The following is a 22,210-nucleotide window of genomic DNA, read 5'->3' as shown; positions in this document are numbered from 1 at the left end:
AAGCCAGTGTTAGACATTTCAGCCGCTGTTGATGGTGATTATTTGACGTAAATGATGATATTTGTAGACCCAGGGGTTCAATTTAGTGAGTGTTACACACTCATCCGCACCTTGTTAAATCTCAGTACTTGTAATTTTCTCTAGAAGTCTTCTTTTGTTTCCTTCCCCTGTCAAAAGTGCCCTTCTTGTTGTGAGAATAAAAGATGTATTTCTGGCCCACTGCAGGTGGGGCACACAACTTGAATCACTGTTCTAGGAGTGGTAATCAGGATTTGTTTTTATCCAACAATGTCTCCTCCCTGTTATGTCCTGCATATGTATGAGAGGTCTCTGCCCTTGGTTGGGGGAGCAGATCAAGCCCATTTTGTTGGCCAGCATGGGAGACAAACATGTGCTCTTCATGTAATACCTAGTGCTTGATCTAGGCAAATATATTAGCACCTCAATTTGAAGATTTGTATCAGATTTGAATCCTTTCTTCACTGGAGCAATGGCTCCTAATGTGCTAAAGTGTTACTGTATCATCTTTAATGAAAGTTTATTAATATGATCCTCTAATAGATATTATCACACAATATTATTCTTTGAAAAGAAAAATAACATACACAGTATAATAGTGAGACACTTGTTGTATAAATTATCCTAACCCAATAACATGATTAACCTTAAGAATTTGGTATAAAAATACATGAATTGCAGAATGGAGGAACTGAACATAATGCTACAACTGCTAAGAAGTATAAAATCGTGAGAATTGATTTAAGTGAATGTCTAATAGTGTGTTTATCCAATGTCTCTTCTCAAGGGTATTGTTTTTCAGAACTCCTGTCATTTCAATGGGCACAGATTCTTTGTAATTAGTTGCTAAGTGTCATCAACATATTCTTTTGCTATGTGAGCACAGTCAATCTCAAGTAATGCCATGTGTGCTAAGACAATACAGTCCATAAAGAAGTTTTCACCTTGGGTAATATGGACTAAAATCCTGCTACTGTTTTAATTGGTGCAGGCTTCTTTTTGTCTCAATAGTGTGCTTAGTGGTTTTCTAGAGTGAGTCGAATCCTCTAAGTTAATCAGGATTATCCCTGTGAATCTACTGTTTCTTTATGAATTTTCAGATCTTTGGGGAGGAAGAAGAGATATAATCTGAATAAGAAAATGTCAGTATTTTGGTTGATATTTAGATTGAATTACTTATGTCTACCTATTTCTGAAAGGCATTAGACCATATGTAATATGTTCCTTGGTTTAGGGAGGGAGCCTATCAGAAGATGTGCCCCTGGATCAGGTGAATGGGGAATCCATTCGTGATTCAGTGAAACATGTTAGGGAAAATGAGCATAGAATACGGAGAGAGGTATTTAGTAAGCACTGGAGCTTGGACTTGTTGGAAAGAGTCTTCAACAAACTGGTAAACGGACCGTTTTTTTAAAAAAATCATATTTGAATAAACTTCCCGAAATACTGAGGTCAGAATATTTTTGAAAACTTCGGGAAAACAACATTTTTTTCTCCAAAAAAACTTACAAAGTCCATGTGACTATCAACACAGAGTGACAGGCAAGGCTAGAGCTGTGAGGGTCCTGAAGCTTATGCAACTGGGGGAGACTCTTTAAGCAAACAAACAAACAAAATGACCCTAAAGCCACATTATCAGTGACCCTCCCACGCCTGAAAGCCTGTTCTGGGGAGAAGACTGGAGCTCAAGAATGTCTGCTCCTTTGATTTGATTTGGAAAATAAACCCCAAATCATTCAAGAGTACTAAATAAAGGACATATTCACTGACAAAAATCTCAATTAACTGAGCAAATTTGAATTTGAATTTTTCCCTTTAAATCAAAATCAGAATTTGAATATAAAAGTATACTTATAAAAGTATAAAAGAGGGGCTTCCCTGGTGGCGCGGCGGTTGAGAGTCTGCCTGCCAGTGCAGGGGACACGGGTTCGAGCCCTGGTCTGGGAGGATCCCACATGCTGTGGAGCAACTGGGCCCGTGAGCCACAATTGCTGAGCCTGCGCGTCTGGAGCCTGTGCTCCGCAACAAGAGAGGCCGAGATAGTGAGAGGCCTGCGCACCGCGATGAAGAGTGGCCCCCGCTTGCCGCAACTGGAGAAAGCCCTCACACAGAAACGATGACCCAACACAGCCAAAAATAAATAAATAAATAAATAAATAAATAAATAAAGATATATGAAATTGTTAAAAAAAAAAAAAAGTATAAAAGAGTTCAAACAATTTGGAATGAATAGATCCAGGGTGTACCTGCAATTCTAATTCTAATCCTGAAAAACAAATATGAAATTAACCTCTGGATCTTCTCCCCACTTAACTTTTCAGAGCCTTTAAAGGCTTGGCTTCAACATACAAAGTTCTTCAGAGTAACTTCCAAAGTGTCCCCACTCAATCTGCCTACCTGGGGCCCGTTGCGGTGCTGATTGCTATAGGCTCTGTTGCATCATATTGAATAACTTTTAAAAACTGAATTATTTATGTCTACCTATTTCTTTTTTTTTTAGAAGTTTATTTATTTATTTATTTATATTTGGCTGTGTTGGGTCTTCGTTTCTGTGCGAGGGCTTTCTCCAGTTGCGGCGAGAGGGGGCCACTCTTCATCGCGGTGCACGGGCCTCACTGCCGCGGCCTCTCTTGTTGCAGAGCACAGGCTCCAGACGCGCAGGCTCAGCAGTCGTGGCTCACGGGCCCAGTTGCTCCGCGGCATGTGGGATCTTCCCAGACCAGGGCTCGAACCCGTGTCCCCTGCATTGGCAGGCAGACTCTCAACCACTGCGCCACCAGGGAAGCCCTGTCTACCTATTTCTGAGAGGCAGGGAACCATATGTAATACGTTCCTTCAAAATATCATACTTGTTTCTTCCAGTTTGAGTTCTATGGCATAAGGTTAAAATCTGTGTGCTAATTAAAGTTATACACAACTTGTAAATACTGTAAAAACTAACACAACATTGTAAATCAACTAGACTCCAATGTAAAATAAAAAGTTAAAAAAAGAGAGGGTATGATAGAGTGACCTTTTGACATTATGCAGGAACATTGTTTAATAGGCCCACGTGATTGTTTAATTACCTAGAAGAATGCACCCATGTCTGACTTGGTCATTTACCATTTGATTGGAGTTTAGACGCTGAAATTGATGATTTCTTTTTTTTTTTTTTCAGGTACATATGGTAACTACAAAGGTTTTATTGCCCTGTAGGACATTGATCAGTTTTTTTGTAACCTAGCAATCTCATTCTAATGTTCTTCTATAAATGCCTGTAAATTCCTAGTTTCTCAAAATGCTCTTTTACTGGATTAGTCATTAATGAGTTTATGATTCTTTGGCATGCATTTGTTCTATATTTGTACGTGTTGTGTTTTTAACTTTTTGAAAATAATGCTTTGACATAGAGATTGCACATGTCTGGTAGGTGTACACATAACCTTGTGTGATAATACATGTGCTTAGTTTGAGTGTTGCTTTACAATAAATTTCCTTTCCGGTTCATTAGAAACTTTACTTTTCAATAATAATATAGGGAGTCTGGCTCGCCATAAAAAATAAAAATATTCTCCTTAGTTTCCAGGTAATGGGTATTTTCAGTGTACTGATTTGAAATAGAATTGAAACATAAAGTACTTGAAATTTTGAGTAGTTTAAAGTTAGAAACTATATAATTTTTATTTAAATATATGCCCGTTTAATGGACCAGTTTAAAAAAAAACCTCCCTCCAAGGCTGTTAATCACAAATGAAAAAATGATATATTTTATCTAGGCTATGGCTTTTATTAAGTTTTTACTCGGTAGTACATCAGGAAAAGATACTCATGGAGGATGTGCTAGTTATAGCTAACTCATGGAGAGAAACTTGAAAAAAGTTTGTTTTTTAAACTGGCAAATATGATCCTTTCGGATGAGTCATTTTAGGGATATGGTAAATGGTGTATCAGATATTTAAATTTATGTGTTCCTAAGTTGTATCACCTGTGGTTCCATCTCTGGCCTTAGTGGCTGTCACCTGTGGAGAAGGAATTTTTATGCCACGTGTTCACTGGACCACTGTGGGAGGAAGGGGCTGGTGAACCTTGTTTGGCATCAGTGGCAGTTTCGATAACCTCAGAAGCCACTTAACGCTGTGGCATAGACCTAGGGTCCCCACATGCTCGTTTCAGTAGCATCTCATTACTTGGGGTGTTCGAGACCCAACAGAGGGTTTCTCTGGAGCTTAGGAGCAAGCAGTGACATTGCTGCTTGGATGATGCAGGAGCGACCTGCTGCCTTGAGACATAAGACCAGGTGCCACCTGCAGTTCTCAAGGTTGTAATTAGTTTTTATTTTAACATTTCTAAATCCTCAGGCAGCCAAAGAGCTTGCTAAAGTTTAGCTAAATACACTCTTCCTCGGAGTGGTGAATTGGTGGGAGAAGTGGCAGAATGAACCATGTGTGTGTACGTATGTTTGTGTGTCTTAAGGGAGGCAGGTTGGGTAGAGAGAGCTGCTGAAGGAATTAAAAACCACTGTCAATAGTTGTAAGAGAGGCACAGATTGGATTAGGTGACGATCCAGTTACGTGGGACTGAGCTATTTCTTACTTGTTACCATGCAGAACGGATATTCTCCACTTTGGATTTCTGAGCATGTGAGCAATCAGGAAATACAAAGCCATCTGCCCTGACCCAGTTGAAGCCCAGTTGAAACTATTGGCTTCACGTGTCGGAGGGGTTTTGTGTTCTAGGGTATTGCTGTGCCGCCACCGTTAGAACCAGCAGCACTTAAGCTGCCTCTGAGGCCTTGCCAGGTCCTGGTTCCTGTTACTACAGTTCTAAGGAATGGCTGGTAGGATTTTGATTTAAAGGCGGGTAGATATAATAAAGGGAATCTGATTAGCATGCGAAAATAATTCAGTAATTTGATTCAGGTCAAAGAAAGTAATTTTAATATAAACTTCTATTATGGAAGAAAATATTTTAAGAACTGTTAACTATTTTAATGTCTCAGATTTGGCTGATGTAAGAAAAATAATATGTTTCTATAGACATCTGTTCAAATGTTTGGAGATTATCAAAATTAAGGATTTGTCATATAGCTTTACGTTTGCTGTGTCTTTGATGATCAGAAACTTGAGAATAAGGACATTGCTATACACTAAAAGTATAATAATACAACATAAAAAGAAAAATATAGCTGTGTAAAGTCATCAAGCTGGCTAGCTGCTGTGTGTCTGTGATTCTTAGGCTTCTCTGCAACGTTGTGTTAATTCATGGAAGTTTTCTTTTTTTAATTAATTCATTCATTCATTCATTAATTTTTGGCTGTGTTGGGTCTTCATTGCGGCACTGAGGCTACGGGCTTTCTCTAGTTGCGACCAGAGTGGGTTACTCTTTGTTGTGGCGCGCGGACTTCTCATTGAGGTGCCTTCTCTTGTTTCGGAGCATGGGCTCTAGGCGCAAGGGCTTCAGTAGTTGTGGTGCGTGGGCTTAGTTGCTCCGCGGCATGTGGGATCTTCCTGGACTAGGGATCGAACCCGTGTTCCCTGTATTGGCAGGCGGACTCTTAACCACTACTCCACCAGGGAAGTCTCGATTCACAGAAGTTCTGATAGGAAAACCTGTGAGCCTTGACATTTCAGAGCACATCCTTTTCTATGGTGTGAACCATGCCGTCATCGCGAGGGGTTAAAAAAATTGGGGGACTGAAAGAGGATATGTTGACTAGAGTTTAGTTAAGGTACGTATAAGAGTTTAAGGGAGCAAACGCCAAATTACTCTTTGCTTTCTTAAAGTGACAAGGAACATTTCTGAAAAATATTTTTTCTGGCATAGAACACAGTAGAATTGACAGATCTCAGAGTCAATTACCTATTAGAGGTAAGTCAAATGATCAATTTTGAACTATGGTACAAGGTTAACAAACATAATATTGATTTTCCAGTTTAGAAGAACAAATTTTGGATCATAATTATTTACTATTCTTTTGTCATGATGAACTACTGATCTATTTTAAGAAACCTGAAAACCTGATCTTTGGGAGATTTGCATCGCTATGGACTGATTTCACTTGTTCTTCTTCTAAGTGATAGGATTCATTTGTTGGAAGATAGGCTGCATGTTTGCCTAGGAAAAGTTCCTTTTCCTCATGGATATTGCTGCAAGGTGAAGCAGGAGTGGGAAGATACATTCTGCAGGCTATTGCGCATTTGAGCATGAAAAGGACATATGTTGTATCTTAATCACCATCCCAATTCCCTAGGGATGAGACTGGCTTACCCACCCTCCCAAGGCCTCCTTGCCAACCCCCAGCATCAACATGCCCAGAGCCTTCATGAGCATCTTCTTCCATTTTCTTAGATGGAGGTGATGCCGAATGACTTCCTGGGTTGACTTGCGTGGATTTGGCCAGCCAAAGAGGTGTCCTTCCTCCTTCACTACTTCCTGTGGGATCCATCCCCCTGAGGTCTTCCACTGTTATTCCATTTCCCAGGTGTAAGAGGGACTGAAGTGGGAGGATGGCAGTGAGAATGAAAAAGTGACACTGCACACAAAGAACACTTTCAGGACTTAATGGTTGTTTGATTCTATGTGGAGTAATAAGAAATGGGAGTGTGAAGGACTGGGGTATTGGCAAGTGACTTCAACAAAACGGGGAATTGTTGGTTCACATCATTGCATTTCAGGCAAGGTTAGATCCAGATGAGGCTGTGCCATCAGGATCAGCCTCTCTTCATGTTTCCGCTCTGTCTTCCCAGTGTCAGCTTGATGCTCAGGCAGGAATCTGCTTGGTAGCTTCATGTCCAAGGTCGACCTTCCTAATCACAGTGGTAGAGAGAATGCTTTCCTCTATTTGGACTTTGGTCCTTATTACCCTGACGCACTAAGCATGTATTTATTTGTTTATTCCCTCAACTCAAGCTCCAAGAAAGCAGAGACTTCCTCTTTCTTTTCTGTTGTTATTCCTACTTCCTAATCCCCAGAGCACAGGGATGGTCCTGGAAGACAGTGGGTTCTCAATACATATTTGTTGGATAAGTAAAAGGGTGACTGATTCTCTTTCCCCAAACATCCAGCAAGATCCCCAGATCTGACTTCCACTGTTTTGTCTGTGTTGTGACTGCTCTTATCCAGCTACTGTGACAGGAAAGGTTGGCCCTCATGACCAGTGGTGGAGCCAGGAAGTGATTGCAACTTGATCCTTGACCAGGTGCTTTGACTGCATCACTTTGACAAGAAAGCAAAATGCACAATCCATTTAGGTAATGAGTTTAACATCTATTATGAAAAGCACTAGCTTTCAGGCTCTTACTGGCTTCATAGAACAGATGCTTGGTTACATGTCTCCCTCCTTAATCAGATTTTAAACTTCCTGAAAACAGAATCGCGCTTCTTTGTTCCTGCAGTGCTTTGCTGATGGTACTCAGTAAGTACCAAATAAATGGAGAAAGTAATATATTTTAAATATGCTACCTTGAAGGTATATAGAATATCTGCAGAATCCCCCTGTGTATTTTATAATCATTTTTTAGGTGGCCTAATAAAAATGAATTTTTATGTGACTATCCCTGAGCTCTCTACTAGCCAACTGATTTGTTCATGGAAAGATCCATTGGCTGATTTTGAGTGTTTTGTTTTCTTCCAGTAGGAAAATGCCTGACATAACTTCTGACCCAAGGCTTTGATAAAAAGCATGGTGCCTGTTCTAAAAGTTGCTGGGAAGCCCTGAGGGAGAGCTTGAAAAGGCCAGGCGTCAGGGGAACTACCAAAGACCAACAAGCAGCAAAGAGGAGGCCTTCTGGCAGGTATTATTAGGCAAGATGACTGTTATCTAGGGAGATCTTGATCAAGTCTGATCTCAGCAAGGCTCCATATTCAGGAGGAGCCTGAAACAGAGGTGCCTGGGGGCAGTGTGTAATTGGCATTCTCCACAAGCCTGGTTCACAGTGTCTACCTGATACTGGAAGCAGCATCTAATCCAGGTGGGAAAGGCTCACTGCACATCAGGGCAGAGGGCCTGCAGGTGCACAGGTGGCCATTGCACTTCAGTGTAGGTGTCCAGTTGTCTCCTTGACACCCATGAGGCTAAATTCATTTGGGTCACAGCTGCCTCTGGGAGTGAGAACCATGGACTCTGTGTCCAGTAACCTGCAATATCAAGTGGAAGCTCCCATTGTGCTTGCAGACTTGACCCCCTGGTCTAGGGTGAGGCATTTCTGAGTCTGTTTATGGCTGGCCATTATTGTCAACAAAACCTGTTACTATCTTTGAGAAGTTTTATGACTAGCTAGCTCAAAGGCATGACAAAATGCACATGCTATCACTTAAAGACTACCTCTATTTTCAAACAAAGATCGTTCGTATTTTCAGAATTACATAGAAGGGCCCAGTGGAGGTGTATAAATGAAGATGATTCCAGCAGCACTCCTTCAAACAGCATAAAACTATAAAATTCAACAAGATGTACTAACATAATGAGTCACACTTTCAGATAGGCAGTGGAGTGGAGTGGTTATGAAAGGAATGTTTGGATTAGGTTTCTGCTTCCACTGATTAATGCCAGCTGTGTGACCCTGGGTAATTTGCTTATCCTTTCTGTGTCTCAGTTTCCTTGTCTCCAAAAATATAAGTAATAATTATAACCCATCTCATAGACTTGTTATGAAGATTAAATTAATTAATATATATAAATAATGCCTGGAACATAGTAAGTCCTCAGTGAATTTTAGCCATTACTATTGCTCCTGTTGATCTCAAGTGTAAAATCAGAAATGTGACTTTGGTCCATGACTTTGGGTAGAATAATCAGATAAGGAATTTTAGGGAAAGGCATTTATACTGGGTATTTCCATTATTCAAAGTATTATCACTAATACTGCAAGATTAAGACAATATTACAAAAGAACAATATTTAAAAATAAGTTTATGTCATAGAATTAGAAACTCTAACAGTACATTGATATGTTTCAGCTTTCTGTAATATTATATCTCTCTAAGCAATAAAGCTTTTCAGATTAAGCTATTTGGATTAAATTGTCACTAGCAACTTTGACTTCTTTCGGTTTTATATATTTTTCCATTAGCTGAAAAGGACTCCCCAGATCAAGACAATATGCTCCTGAAACATATACTGCTTGTTATCTGGCTGTTTTTTATGAAGTCTTCTAAGACATATAGTATCTGACCATCACTATGGGTTGTTTGACATTTATGATAGTGAAATGAGTGTTAGTGTCCAAGTCAAACATATTTTGTATGCTTTGGAATGTCATCTCACTTAGAATGGGTATGAAAACTTTGGTGTGGATCCTTGGAAAGAGAGCATTACTGTTTGATTGTGAAAGGTTAGGTTTAGCCCCATCTCTTGAATTTTCTCATGTCCCCTTTTCTTCAGTCATCCCATCACTGACTTATTCAAACCCTCTAAATCTCTGGCATTTACTATTGTTGTCTTCATGATTTTCCTGTCTCTACCTCACCTCCTTCTGATCCATTTGCTATTCTGCTCCCAGAATAATCTTTCTAAAGACCACTTACCTGATGATATTGCTTTTCTGGGTAAAGATTTTCGAATCTTCCCTCACATCACACACACACACACACACACACACACACACACACACACACACACACACACATTTATTCCTTGAAAGGTCCCTTCCCTTCACTTACTGTTCCTAGTCCCTCCTTTAACTGACCCTAAACTACAACCACCACCTAGCTACACTGGCATTCTTCCATCAGGACTTTCAGTTACCCCTCCCTCTACTTCTGGCACTTTCTCTCCATGTCTTGTCTTCCTGTTGAATATAGTCATCTAGGCTCTTACAGATCCATTTCCAGGAAACATATGCTCACAATAAAAATAAAAACATAAAATGCAAGAGGAAGAATCATCAGAAATAATAAACTACAGAATTAGACCAAAATAAATGTATATATTGAAATAGATTTAGGATATAAAATTTGTTTTATATGTATAAAGAAATAAAAGATTAGAAGAATGGAAAGAATAAGAGACTATCAAAATGATCAAGTAGAATTGAAAAAGAGTAGTATTGAGAAATGAAAAATGTAATCACTGAAATAAAGAATTTAGTGAATGCTGAAACAGCAGATTAGACACAGATGAAGAGAGACTCAACAAATTAGAAGACACATTTGAAATAAATAAGCAGCATGCACCACAGAGAGATGAAGAGATGGAAAATATGAAAGCCAGGTTAGGGGACAGGGTAAAGTGACTGATTTTTGTATCTGATATGAGTTCTAGAAGGAAGAGCATGTGGGAAAAAGAAATACTTAAGAGATAATCTATGGGAATTGCCCAGAATTGAAGACAATCACCAATGTTTAGATTCAGGAAACCTCTCAAATCCCTAGTGATACAAAGGAAAATAAATTCCCACCCAAAACAACACTTTATATTGGAACTGTAGAACACCAGAATCAAGCGGTGTTAAAAGCAGATAAAAGATAAGTATAACAAATAAACAAACAAAATCAGAGACAAGAACTGTTCAAGTTCTGAGAGGGAATAATTACCAATCAAGAATTGTAGACTCATTGACTTTCTCTTTCTTTCTCTTTGAAGAATGAAGGTACGATAAAGCCATTCACAGAAATATAAAATCAAAGAGCATTTAAGGCCAATTAACCTTCACTAAAGAAGTGTTACTGGATATACTTAGCAAGAAAGAAAATTATTACAGAGGGCAGTTATGAGTACTTATAATCTAGTAGCTAGAAACAAATGGCAGGTCCTCAGGTAGAATCACATATTTGAACAGTAATAAAGCTGTTTGTACAACAACATCTTTATGAAGTTGATGGAATTCAAAGGAAGAAGACAAGATAAATCTAAGTGAACAATTGAAAATATAGTTGGAAAAGGCTTACCAGACTTAAAGCATTCTAAGGTCCCTGCATTATTTTGTTTAATTTTAGGCTTTGTTAAATTGTTCAGCAGAATGCAGTGTAAAATTTTAAGGATGACCACTTAAAGAAGAGTAATAAGACATATACATTTCAAACCAGTAGGAAAAATGGAATGGGATGGGGGTAGATTTCAGTCTGTTCAACAGAAAGGAAGAAGAGAGGGGAGGAGAAAATAACTGAGAAAAAGAGACAAATAAGCATAAAATAAAATAAAATGAAGTGATAAGGATATAGAGATTTGAATAAATTATTTCCAACTTTGATTTTAAGGATATATATATAACAGTTAGAAAATATTATGCAGGCTTTTCAATTACATGTGGAATATTTACATTTTTACTTAACCATAAAACCAGTTTCAATAAATTTAAAAGAATTAGTAACATAAAAATAAAATTTCTTAAAACTGAAAAGCAATAATGTATCTCACTTATAAAAGCTCATATTGTGCTGAGTTAGATGAATGGAAAACAATAATTAAAAAAAAAATACCTAGAAACATGGTCACATTTTAAACCACCAAAAATAATGATATAAACTTATTTGCTATAATGGAATGAGAGCTAGTTTAACTTCAGCAGAGCTGTAATACAAGAAGCAAAAAGAAATATAGAAACAAGTATAAGTTCTGAAGGAAAATAACTTTTGTACTAGAAACTATTATTTAAACCATCGTAAAACATGAGTGGAGAGGATGAAGAGGGAGACTAAAATCTTGCTAATGTTCTTTGAGACATAAGTAGAATTTAACCATGGACATTGTTTAAAAATTGAGATAAAGTACTGCGTTATAAATAGAAGGATGATCAGTAGAAAATAAATTAAATGTGATATTTTGTGTGCTTTTCAAAATCATGAAACTGATTTTCCTCCTCAGAAAAAGTCCTGTTTTCTGTTTCATGTTTTAATATGATTGCATGTTTTTTCATTCATTGTTCTTTCATCTGATAGTGAGAATATTCTTGGTTAAACAGTGAAAGTTTGTTTGTACTTTAGGTGTATGAGGCTGTTTAAGCATGTGGATTTTTTTACCCAATCTATTTTTTTTATAGACTACTGTTGGCTTGCGGAAGCAGACCTGTGAAAACTGTTAAGGATGATGAGTAGCACCACTGGGTGGATTTGGGTGACACAATAAAATTCATGACCGTAACATCTTACTATTATTATACATAGAAACTTCCACCAATTATTGTTGCTGATAAATAACTGAAACATTTTCCTGTAAGTGATTAAAATATTTGTCGATTTCTCAGATTTTTAAATAGAATGAAATTGGATCTTATCATGAATTTTCTATAAAAATCTGGAGTTCCTTTTAGGTTAACAGATTTGTATCTTTTATAAACTAATTTTAAGTTCTATAATCTTACATAATGCTTATATGTAGTCTTATGTATAATATACATATAGTCAGGTTTACGAAAGAGAAGGCCATTTCCATACCTGGTATAATTCAACAAATTCTGTGAATTTTTAATTCCCACTTGCTGCGGAATTAAAATGTTTCACCTTCTATTTGACATGAGTGCTGTACACCAGCACAGTTTGGAAGTTTTGTACAGAAAGAGAAAAAAACACCCTCTTCAGAAAAATTTTTAAAGAAATGTTTAGTTGTACCTTGTGAAAATAATACCAAATAGCTATTTTATCTTTTTTTTTTGCAAATATGGACATTTTTTTATCATCTTTTTTGGAGTAAAATTGCTTTACAATGGTGTGTTAGCTTCTGCTTTATAACAAAGTGAATCAGCTATACGTATACATATATCCCCATATCCCCCATATCTCCTCCCTCTTGCGTCTCCCTCCCTCCCACCCTCCCTATCCTACTCCTCTAGGTGGTCACAAAGCACTGAGCTGATCTCCCTGTGCTATGCGGCTGCTTCCCACCAGCTATCGGTTTTACATTTGGTAGTGTATATATGTCCACGCCACTCTCTTACATTGTCCCAGCTTACCCTTCCCCCTCCCCGTATCCTCAAGTCCATTCTCTAGTAGGTCTGCGTCTTTTTTCCCGTCTTGCCCCTAGGTTCTTCATGACCATTCTTTTTTTTTTTAGATCCCATATAAATGTGTTAGCATACGGTATTTGTTTTTCTTTTTCTGACTTACTTCACTCTGTATGACAGACTCTAGGTCCATCCACCTCACTACAAATACGTCAATTTCATTTCTTTTTTAGGCTGAATAATATTCCATTGTATATATGTGCCACATCTTCTTTATCCATTCATCTGTCGATGGACACTTTGGTTGCTTCCATGTCCTGGCTACTGTAAATAGAGCTGCAATGAACATTGTGGTACATGACTCTTTTTGAATTACGGTTTTCTCAGGGTATATGTCCAGTAGTGGGATTGCTGCGTCATATGGTAGATCTGTTTTTAGTTTTTTAAGGAACCTCCATACTGTTCTCCATAGTGGCTGTATCAATTTACATTGCAAGAGTGTTCCCTTTTCTCCACACCCTCTCCAGAATTTATTGTTTGTAGATTTTTTTATGATGGCCATTCTGACTGGTGTGAGATGATATCTCATTGTAGTTTTGATTTGCATTTCTCTAATGATTAATGATGTTGAGCATTCTTTCATGTGTTTGTTGGCCATCTGTATATCTTCTTTGGAGAAATGTCTGTTTAGGTCTTCTGCCGATTTTTGGATTGGGTTGTTTCTTTTTTTGATATTGAGCTGCATGAGCTGCTTGTAAATTGTGGAGATTAATCCTTTGTCAGTTGCTTCATTTGCAAATACTTTCTCCGATTCTGAGGGTTGTCTTTTCGTCTTGCTTATGGTTTCCTTTGCTGTGCAAAAGCTTTTATGTTTCATTAGGTCCCACTTGTTTATTTTTGTTTTATTTCAATTTCTCTAGGAGGTGGGTCAAAAAGGATCTTGCTGTGATTTATGCCATAGAGTGTTCTGCCTATGTTTTCCTCTAAGAGTTTGACAGTGTCTGGCCTTACATTTAGGTCTTTAATCCATTTTGAGTTTATTTTTGTGTATGGTGTTAGGGAGTGTTCTAATTTCATTCTTTTCTATTTAAAAATCTGAGAAATCGACAAATATTTTAATCACTTACAGGAAAATGTTTCAGTTATTTATCAGCACCACTTATTGAAGAGGCTGTCTTTTCTCCATTGTATATTCTTGCCACCTTTATCAAAAATAAGGTGACCGTATGTGCTTGGGTTTATCTCTAGGCTTTCTATCCTGTTCCATTGATCTATATTTCTGTTTTTGTGCCAGTACCATACTGTCTTGATTACTGTAGCTTTGTAGTATAGTCTGAAGTCAGGGAGCCTGATTCCTCCACCTCCATTTTTCTTTCTCAAGATTGCTTTGGCTATTTGGGGTCTTTTGTGTTTCCATACAAATTGTGAAATTTCTTGTTCTACATCTGTGAAAAATGCCAGTGGTAGTTTGATAGGGATTGCATTGAATCTGTAGACTGCTTTGGGTAGTATAGTCATTTTCACAATGTTGATGCTTCCAATCCAAGAACATAGTATATCTCTCCATCTATTTGTATCATCTTTAATTTCTTTCAACAGTGTCTTATAGTTTTCTGCATATAGGTCTTTTGTCTCCCTAGGTAGGTTTATTGCTAGGTATTTTATTCTTTTTGTTGCAATGGTAAATGGGAGTGTTTCCTTAATTTCTCTTTCAGATTTTTCCTCATTAGTGTATAGGAATGCAAGAGATTTCTGTGCATTAATTTTGTATTGTGCTACTTGACCAAATTCATTGAATAGCTCTAGTAGTTTTCTGGGAGCATCTTTAGGATTCTCTATGTATAGTATCATGTTACCTGCAAACAGGGACAGCTTTACTTATTCTTTTCCAATTCGGATTCGTTTTATTTCTTTTTCTTCTCTGATTGCTGTGGCTGTAACTTCCAAAGCTATGTTGAATAATAGTGGTGAGAGTGGGCATCCTTGTCTTGTTCCTGATCTTAGAGGGAATGGTTTCAGTTTTTCATCATTGAGAAAGATGTTGGCTGTGGGTTTGTCATATATGACCTTTATTATGTTGAGATAGGTTCCCTCTATGCCTACTTTCTGGAGGGTTTTTATCATAAATGAGTGTTGAATTTTGTTGAAAGCTTTTTCTGCATCTATTGAGATGATTATATGGTTTTTATCTTTTAGTTTGTTAGTATGGTGTATCACATTGTTTGATTTGCATATATTGAAGAATCCTTTCATTCCTGGGATTAACCCCACTTGATCGTGGTTTATAATCCTGCTGTTGGATTCTGTTTGCTAGTATTTTGTTGAGGATTTTTGCATCTATGTTCATCAGTGATATTGGCCTGTAGTTTTCTTTCTTTGTGACATCTGTGTCTGGTTTTGGTATCAGGATGATGGTGGCCTCGTAGAATGAGTTTGGGGGTGTTCCTCCCTCTGCTATATTTTGGAAGAGTTTTAGAAGGATAGGTGTTAGCGCTTCTCTAAATGTTTGATGGAATTCCCCTGTGAAGCTATCTGGTCCTGCCTGGGCTTTTGTTTGTTGGAAGATTTTTAATCACAGTGTCAATTTCAATGCTTGTGTTTGGTTTGTTTATACTTTCTATTTCTTCCTGGTTCATCCTTGGAAGGTTGTGCTTTAATAAGAGTTTGTCCATTTCTTCCAGGTTGTCCATTTTATTGGCATAGAGTTGCTTGCAGTAATCTCTCATGATCCTTTGTATTTCTGCATTGTCAGTTGTTACTTCTCCTTTTTCATTTCTAATTCTATTGATTTGAGTCTTCTCCCTTTTTTTCTTGATGAGTCTGGCTAATGGTTTATCAATTTTGTTTATCTTCTCAAAGAGCCAGCTTTTAGTTTTATTGATCTTTGCTATTGTTTCCTTCCTTTCTTTTTCATTTATTTCTGATCTGATCTTTGTGATTTCTTTCCTTCTGCTAACGTTGGGGTTTTTTTTTGTTTTTCTTTCTGTAATTGCTTTAGGTGTAAGGTTAGGTTTTTTATTTGAGGTGTTTCTTGTTTCTTGAGGTAGCATTGTATTGCTATAAACTTCCCTCTAGGACTGCTTTTGCTGCATCCCATAGGTTTTTGGTGATCGTGTTTTCATTGTCATTTGTTTCTAGGTATTTTTTAATTTCTTCCTTGATTTCTTCAGTGATCTCTTGGTTATTAAGTAGTGTATTGTTTAGCTTCCATGTGTTTGTATTTCTTACAGATTTTTTCCTGTAATTGATATCTAGTCTCATAGCGTTGTGGTTGGAAAAGATACTTGATATGATTTCAATTTTCTCTAAATTTACCGAGGCTTGATTTGTGACCCAAGATATGATCTATCCTGGAGAATGTTCCATGAGCACTTGAGAAGAAAGTGTATTCTGTTGTTTTTGGATGGAATGTCCTATAAATATCAATTAAGTCCATCTTGTTTAGTGTATCATTTAAAGCTTGTGTTTCCTTATTTATTTTCATTTTGGATGGTCTGTCCGTTGGTGAAAGAGGGGTGTTAAAGTCCCCTACTATGATTGTGTTACTGTTGATTTCCCCTTTTATGGCTGTTAGCATTTGCCTTATGTATTGAGGTGCTCCTATGTTGGGTGCATAAATATTTATAATTTTTATATCTTCTTCTTGGATTGATTCCTTGATCATTATGTAGTGTGCTTCTTTGTCTCTTGTAATAGTCTTTGTTTTCACGTCCAAATAGTTATTTTATCTTTATATATGTATCTAATGAGATACCTGAGAATGCCCTGCTTTATTCAAGAGTAATCTAATTTTTTATTTACTTGTTCAATATGTGCGTGCACGCATGCGTGTGCATGCGCACACACACACACACTTCCTAAAATGATTGGGTTTTCTACTCTTGTAACAGCAGTGGCCTGTATTTTTGAATAAACATGAACAATTAAACATAATGATTGTTTTATGGAAACTTTTTGGTCAGAGACCCAAGTTTTCAGTGAACTGTTGCTATTAATAATTAAATAATTTTTAGGTAAACATTACATTAAACAGCAATGCTGTGTTATAATAGTGTACCTCAGTAGATTAAACCTGAAAATATTTACCAGGAATTAATTGTTTTAAAACTTTAGGTGTCATTTGGATCCAAATTCTAAAATATAAAATTTTCCTTTTTCCCCTATATATTTTGTGTATATTCTTGGAACTCTACCAAGAAGTTACTGTCTTGTTTTTTTTCCCCTCTGGCAAAATGAGAGAAGCGGTATTTTATGGAGGGATCATTAACAGGTACTTGTGCTTTGAATGGATTGATTGTACTTGCTGCCTTTAGCTATGAACATCTTTTTGACAACTGTCCCCTGTTGAATATCTTGGAGAAAAGAAGGAAGAGAGGAAAGGAGGAAGACAAGGAAGAAGGAGAGGGTGGGAGGAGGAGAGATGGATGGACAAAAGGAAAGTATTTCCAGATTGCAAGACAGCGTATGAATGGAGTTTTATCCTAGTTAGACAAGCTTTCTGAAACTCCCAGTTGATTATTTAAAGCACCAAATACACATTTCTTTGCAATGATGTGTATTCTCTTTTCTCATTCTACCACAAAGCAGTGAATCTTTAGCTTTGGAATATGTTGGTTATTTTATTTTAAATTTTTTCCAATGAAAATGCCCAAATTACCAAACATAGTGTAAAAATTTCTTGTGTAACTTAAATCTTGTCCTAAAATTTTAACAATTGTTATAGTATTTATGGATGAAATATTATAGTATAGGTGTTATTTTTTTGTTAAATTTTGTAAGTTTTTAAAGTTACATGGACTTTTAGAAGAAGCACTCCTGTAAATATAAAGGAACATCTAACCCTTTCATGTTCATCACAGGTTTTTAAAAAATTTGTGCAGCAGTTTTTAACTCTTCTACAATCATATAATACAGAAAGAAATACATAATTTTGTCTCCAATTTTTAGTGGAGAAAATTGAAGGATAAAAAAATCTCTAAAGTTTCAAAATAAATTATTCACTCAAAAAATATTTATTAGGGGGCTTCCCTGGTGGCGCAGTGGTTGAGAATCTGCCTGCCAATGCAGGGGACACAGGTTCGAGCCCTGCTCTGGGAGGATCCCACATGCCGCAGAGCAACAAAGCCTGTGAGCCACAACTACTGAGCCTGCGCGTCTGGAGCCTGTGCTCCGCAACAAGAGAGGCCACGATAGTGAGAGGCCTGTGCACCGCGATGAAGAGTGGCCCCCGCTTGCCGCTTGCCGCAACTAGAGAAAGCCCTCACATGGAAACGAAGACCCAACACAGCCAAAAATGAATTAAAAAAAAAAAAATTTATTAGGTCCTTGCTCCATGAAGCAACTTATATAGCAGCAACATTTGTAGAAGAAAATTATGTGATTTTGGCAATTACAGTAATTTGGTAATTCACGTGAACAATGTATGAACAGAAAAATATAAAATTGCACACTTTTTTATTGAGTAAATTTGACTTGTAACATTGCATATGTTTAAGGTATACAGTATGTTACTTTGATACATTTATATATTGTTAATGTGATTGCTGAAGTAATATCACATTATATAATTATAATACACATGATCACGTTATATAATTATAGTACAGTATTACTGTCTATTTATTATACTGTTCATTAGATCTTCATGGCTCATTTACCAATTCTTACAAGTTTGTACCCTTAAAGACCATCCCTCTTGTCCCTGTCCCTGGTAACCACCGTTTTATTCTGTTTTTCACAGGTTTAACTTTTAGATTTCACATGTAAGTGACATCATACAGTACTTGTCTTTCTCTATCTGACTTACTCTCTTAGCATAATGTTGTAGCAAATGGGAGGATCTCTTCCTTTCTCATGGCTGAATAACATTCCACGGTGTATGTATACCACATATTTTTTTTACCCATTCATCCACTGATGGTCTTTTGGGTTGTTTCCGTATCTTGGCTATTGTGAGTAATGCTGTGATAAACATGGGGGTGCGTATATCTCCTCAAAATCCTATTTTCATTTTCTTTGGTTGTATACCCAGAAGTGGAATACCTGGAGTATACGATAGATCTACTTTTAATTTTTTGAGGAGCTTCCATCTTGCTTTCTATAGTTGTTAGACTAATTTACATTCCCACATCCTCACCAGCATCTGTTGGTCCTTGTCTTCTTGATGATAGCCATTCTCGCAGGTGTGAGGTAATGTTTCCCTGTGATTTTGATTTGCAGTCCACTTAGGATTAGTGATGTTGAGCATCTTTTCATGTGTCTCTTGGCCATTTTGATGTCCTTTTCGGAGAAATGACTATTTACTTCTTCTTCCCATCTTTTAACCAGATTGTTTGTTTTTTGTTATTGAGGTGACTGAGTTCCTTATATATTTTGGATATTAATCACTTATTCGATAAACGGTTTGCAAAATTTTTCTCCCATTCTGTAGGGTGTCTTTTCATTTTGTTAATTAATTTATTCTTTTGATGTGCAGAAGCTCTTGAGTTTGATGTAGTCCCATGTTTTGATTATTTTCTTTTATTGTTTGTTCTTTTGGCATCATGCCCACCAAATGATTGCCAAGACCAATATCAATAAACTTCTCCCCTAACATTTTCTTTTAGGATTCTTATGGCATCAGGTCTTACGTTTAAGTCTTTGACCCATTTTGAGTTAATTATTGTGAGTGGTGTGAGATAGGGGTCTACTTTCAGTGTTCTGCATATGTTTCTCCAATTTTTCCAGCACCATTTGTTGAAGAGGCTATCCTTTCTCCACCGGGTATTCTTGGCTTCCTTGTTGAACACTAGTTGACCGTATATGCCAGGGTTTAATTCTGGGCTCTCTATTCTGTTCCATTGGTCAATTTGTCTTTTTTCTCCCCAAGTACAATACTGTTTTTCTACTATGGTTTTGTGGTATAGCTTGAAATCCAGAAGTGTGGTATCTCTGGCTTTGCTCTTTTCTCTCCAGATTGCTTTGGCTGTTTGAGGTCTTTTGTGGTTCCACACACATTTTAGGATTGTTTCTTCTATTTCTGTGAAGAATGCCTTTGGTATTTTGGTGAGGACTATGTTCAATTTGTTGATGGCTTTAGAACTATTGATATTTTAACAATATTAACTCTTTGGATCCATGAACATTTGTTTGTGTCTTCAATTTCTTTGATTTTGTTTGTGTCTTTCCATTTGTTGGTGTCCTTGATTTCTTTCAGCAGTTTTGCAGTTCTAATTGTACAGATCTTCCACTTCCTTGGTTAAATTTATTCCTAAGTATTTTATTGTTTTTGATGCTATTGTGAAAGGGATGGTTTTCTTTATTTCTTTCTCAGATGCTTTATCATTAGTGTAGAAGAATGAAATTGACTTCTGTACGTTGACTTTGTATCCTGCCAATTTACTGAAATTGTTGATTAATTTCAATAGTTTTTTGGCTGATTCTTTGGGATTTTCTATATATTCCATCATATCATCAGCAAATACTGACAGTTTTACTCTTTCATTTCTGATTTGGATCTATTTTCTTTCTTTGTCTTGCATAATTGCTCTAGCTAGGACTTCCAGTACTATATTGAATAAGAACAGTGAGACTGGGCATCCTTGCCTTGTTCCTGGTCTCAGAGGAAACACTTTCCATTTCTCTCCATCAGGTATAATGTTACCCTTGTGTTTGTTATACATGGCCTTTATGTTGAAGTATGTTCCTTCTATACCCAGTCTGTTAAGGGTTTTTATTATGAAAGGATGTTGTTTTATGTCAAATGCTTTTTCTTTCTCTATTGAAAAGATCATGTGATTTTTATTTTTTCTTTTATTGATGTGATGTGTTGGATTTATTGATTTGCATAAGTTGACCCATCCTTTCATCCTAGGCATAAATTCCGCTTGGTCATCGTATATAATTCTATTAATGTGTTCTTGAATTTGGTTTGCTAATATTTTGTTGAGAATTTTTGCACCTATGTTCATCAGGGATATTGGTCTATAGTTTGCTTTTCTTGTGGTATCCTTATCTGGCTTTGGTATCAAGGTAATGCTGGCCTCATAGAACAAGTTTGGAAGTGTTTTCTCCCCCTCAATATTTTGAAAGAGTTTGAGGAGGATTGGTATTACTTCTTTAAATGTTTGATAGAATTATCCAGGGGAGTTTTCTGGTCCTGGAGTTTTCTGTGTTGGGAATTTTTAAATGACTGATACAGTGTCTTTACTCATTATTGGTCTGTTCCTACTTTCTATTTCTTCCTGATTCAGTCATGGTAGGTTGTGTGTTTCTAGAAATGTATCCATTTCTTTTAGGTTGCATAATCCATTGGCATATAATTGTTCATAGTAGTCTCTTATGATTCTATGTATTTCTGTAGTATCAGTTGTAATGTCTTCTCTTTTCATCTCTAATTTTATTTATTTGACTCTTCTTTTTTTTCCTGAGTCTAACTAAAGGTTTGTCAATGTTGTTTATCTTTTTGAAGAAACATTTTGTAGTTTCCTTGATCCTTTCTATTGTTTTTCTGGTTTCTATTTCATTTATTTGCATTCTGATACTTACTATTTCCTTAGTTCTGCTAACTTTGGGTTTAATTTTTTCTTCTTTTTCTAGTTCCTTGAGGTATAAAGTTAGGTTGTTTACTTGAGATTTTTCTAACATCTTAATGTATTTATTGCTATAAACTTTCCACCTAGATCTGCTTTTGCTGCATGCCACGATATTTGATATGTTGTGTTTTCATTTTCATTTGTTTTGAGATATTTTTTATTTCATTTTTGATTTCTTCTTTGACACAATGGTTGTTTCGACGTGTGTTTACTTTCCACATGTTTGTAGATCTTTTCATCTTCCTCTTGTTGTGGACTTCTAGTTTCATACCAATTGTGGTCACAGAAGATAGCTGATATGATTTCAGTCTTCTTAAGTTTGCTAAGATTTGTTTTGTGACCTATCATATGATCCAGCCTGAATGTTCTGTGTGCACTTGAGAAGAATGTGTGTTCTGCTACTGTTGGATGGAATATTCTATATGTGTCTATTAAATCCATTTGTTCTAAGGTGTGGTTCAAGTCCAACTTTTCTTTGTTGATTTTCTGTCAAGACAATCTATCCATTGCTGATAGTGGGGTATTGAAATTCCTGCAATGACTGCATTGTTGTCTATTTGTTCCTTAATATCTATTATTGCATACTTGTATATTTCAGTGATCAGGTTTTGGGAACGTACATATTTATTATTGTTATATCTTCTTGATGTAGTGACCCCTTTACTGACCTTCTTTGTCTCTTCTCTACCTTTTTTGGCTTGAAGTGTGTTTTGTCTGATACAAGGATGGCTATACCCACCTTCTTTTCATTTCTATTTG

The 22,210-nt window shown here is 36.7% G+C and overlaps 2 protein-coding genes across 6 annotated transcripts in view; both read left to right on the top strand.

The window, feature by feature from the left end:
• Window positions 1–22,210, top strand: part of LOC309632963 (uncharacterized protein) — a 141,169-nt gene that overhangs the window by 48,847 nt on the left and 70,112 nt on the right. The gene's annotated exons all lie outside the window — the stretch shown is intronic.
• The window catches only part of LOC309632959 (contactin-associated protein-like 3), a 77,853-nt gene continuing 63,421 nt past the window's right edge, over window positions 7,779–22,210 (top strand). Inside the window, exon 1 of the mRNA XM_082401078.1 lies at window positions 7,779–7,793. The gene's annotated coding sequence lies outside the window, so the exon portion shown is untranslated. The remainder of the gene's footprint in view (window positions 7,794–22,210) is intronic.

Source organism: Balaenoptera borealis, assembly GCF_965194805.1.
Source record: "Balaenoptera borealis genome assembly, chromosome: 8".
Taxonomy (NCBI): Eukaryota; Metazoa; Chordata; class Mammalia; order Artiodactyla; family Balaenopteridae; genus Balaenoptera; species Balaenoptera borealis.
This window is presented reverse-complemented; position numbering and strand designations above follow the sequence as displayed.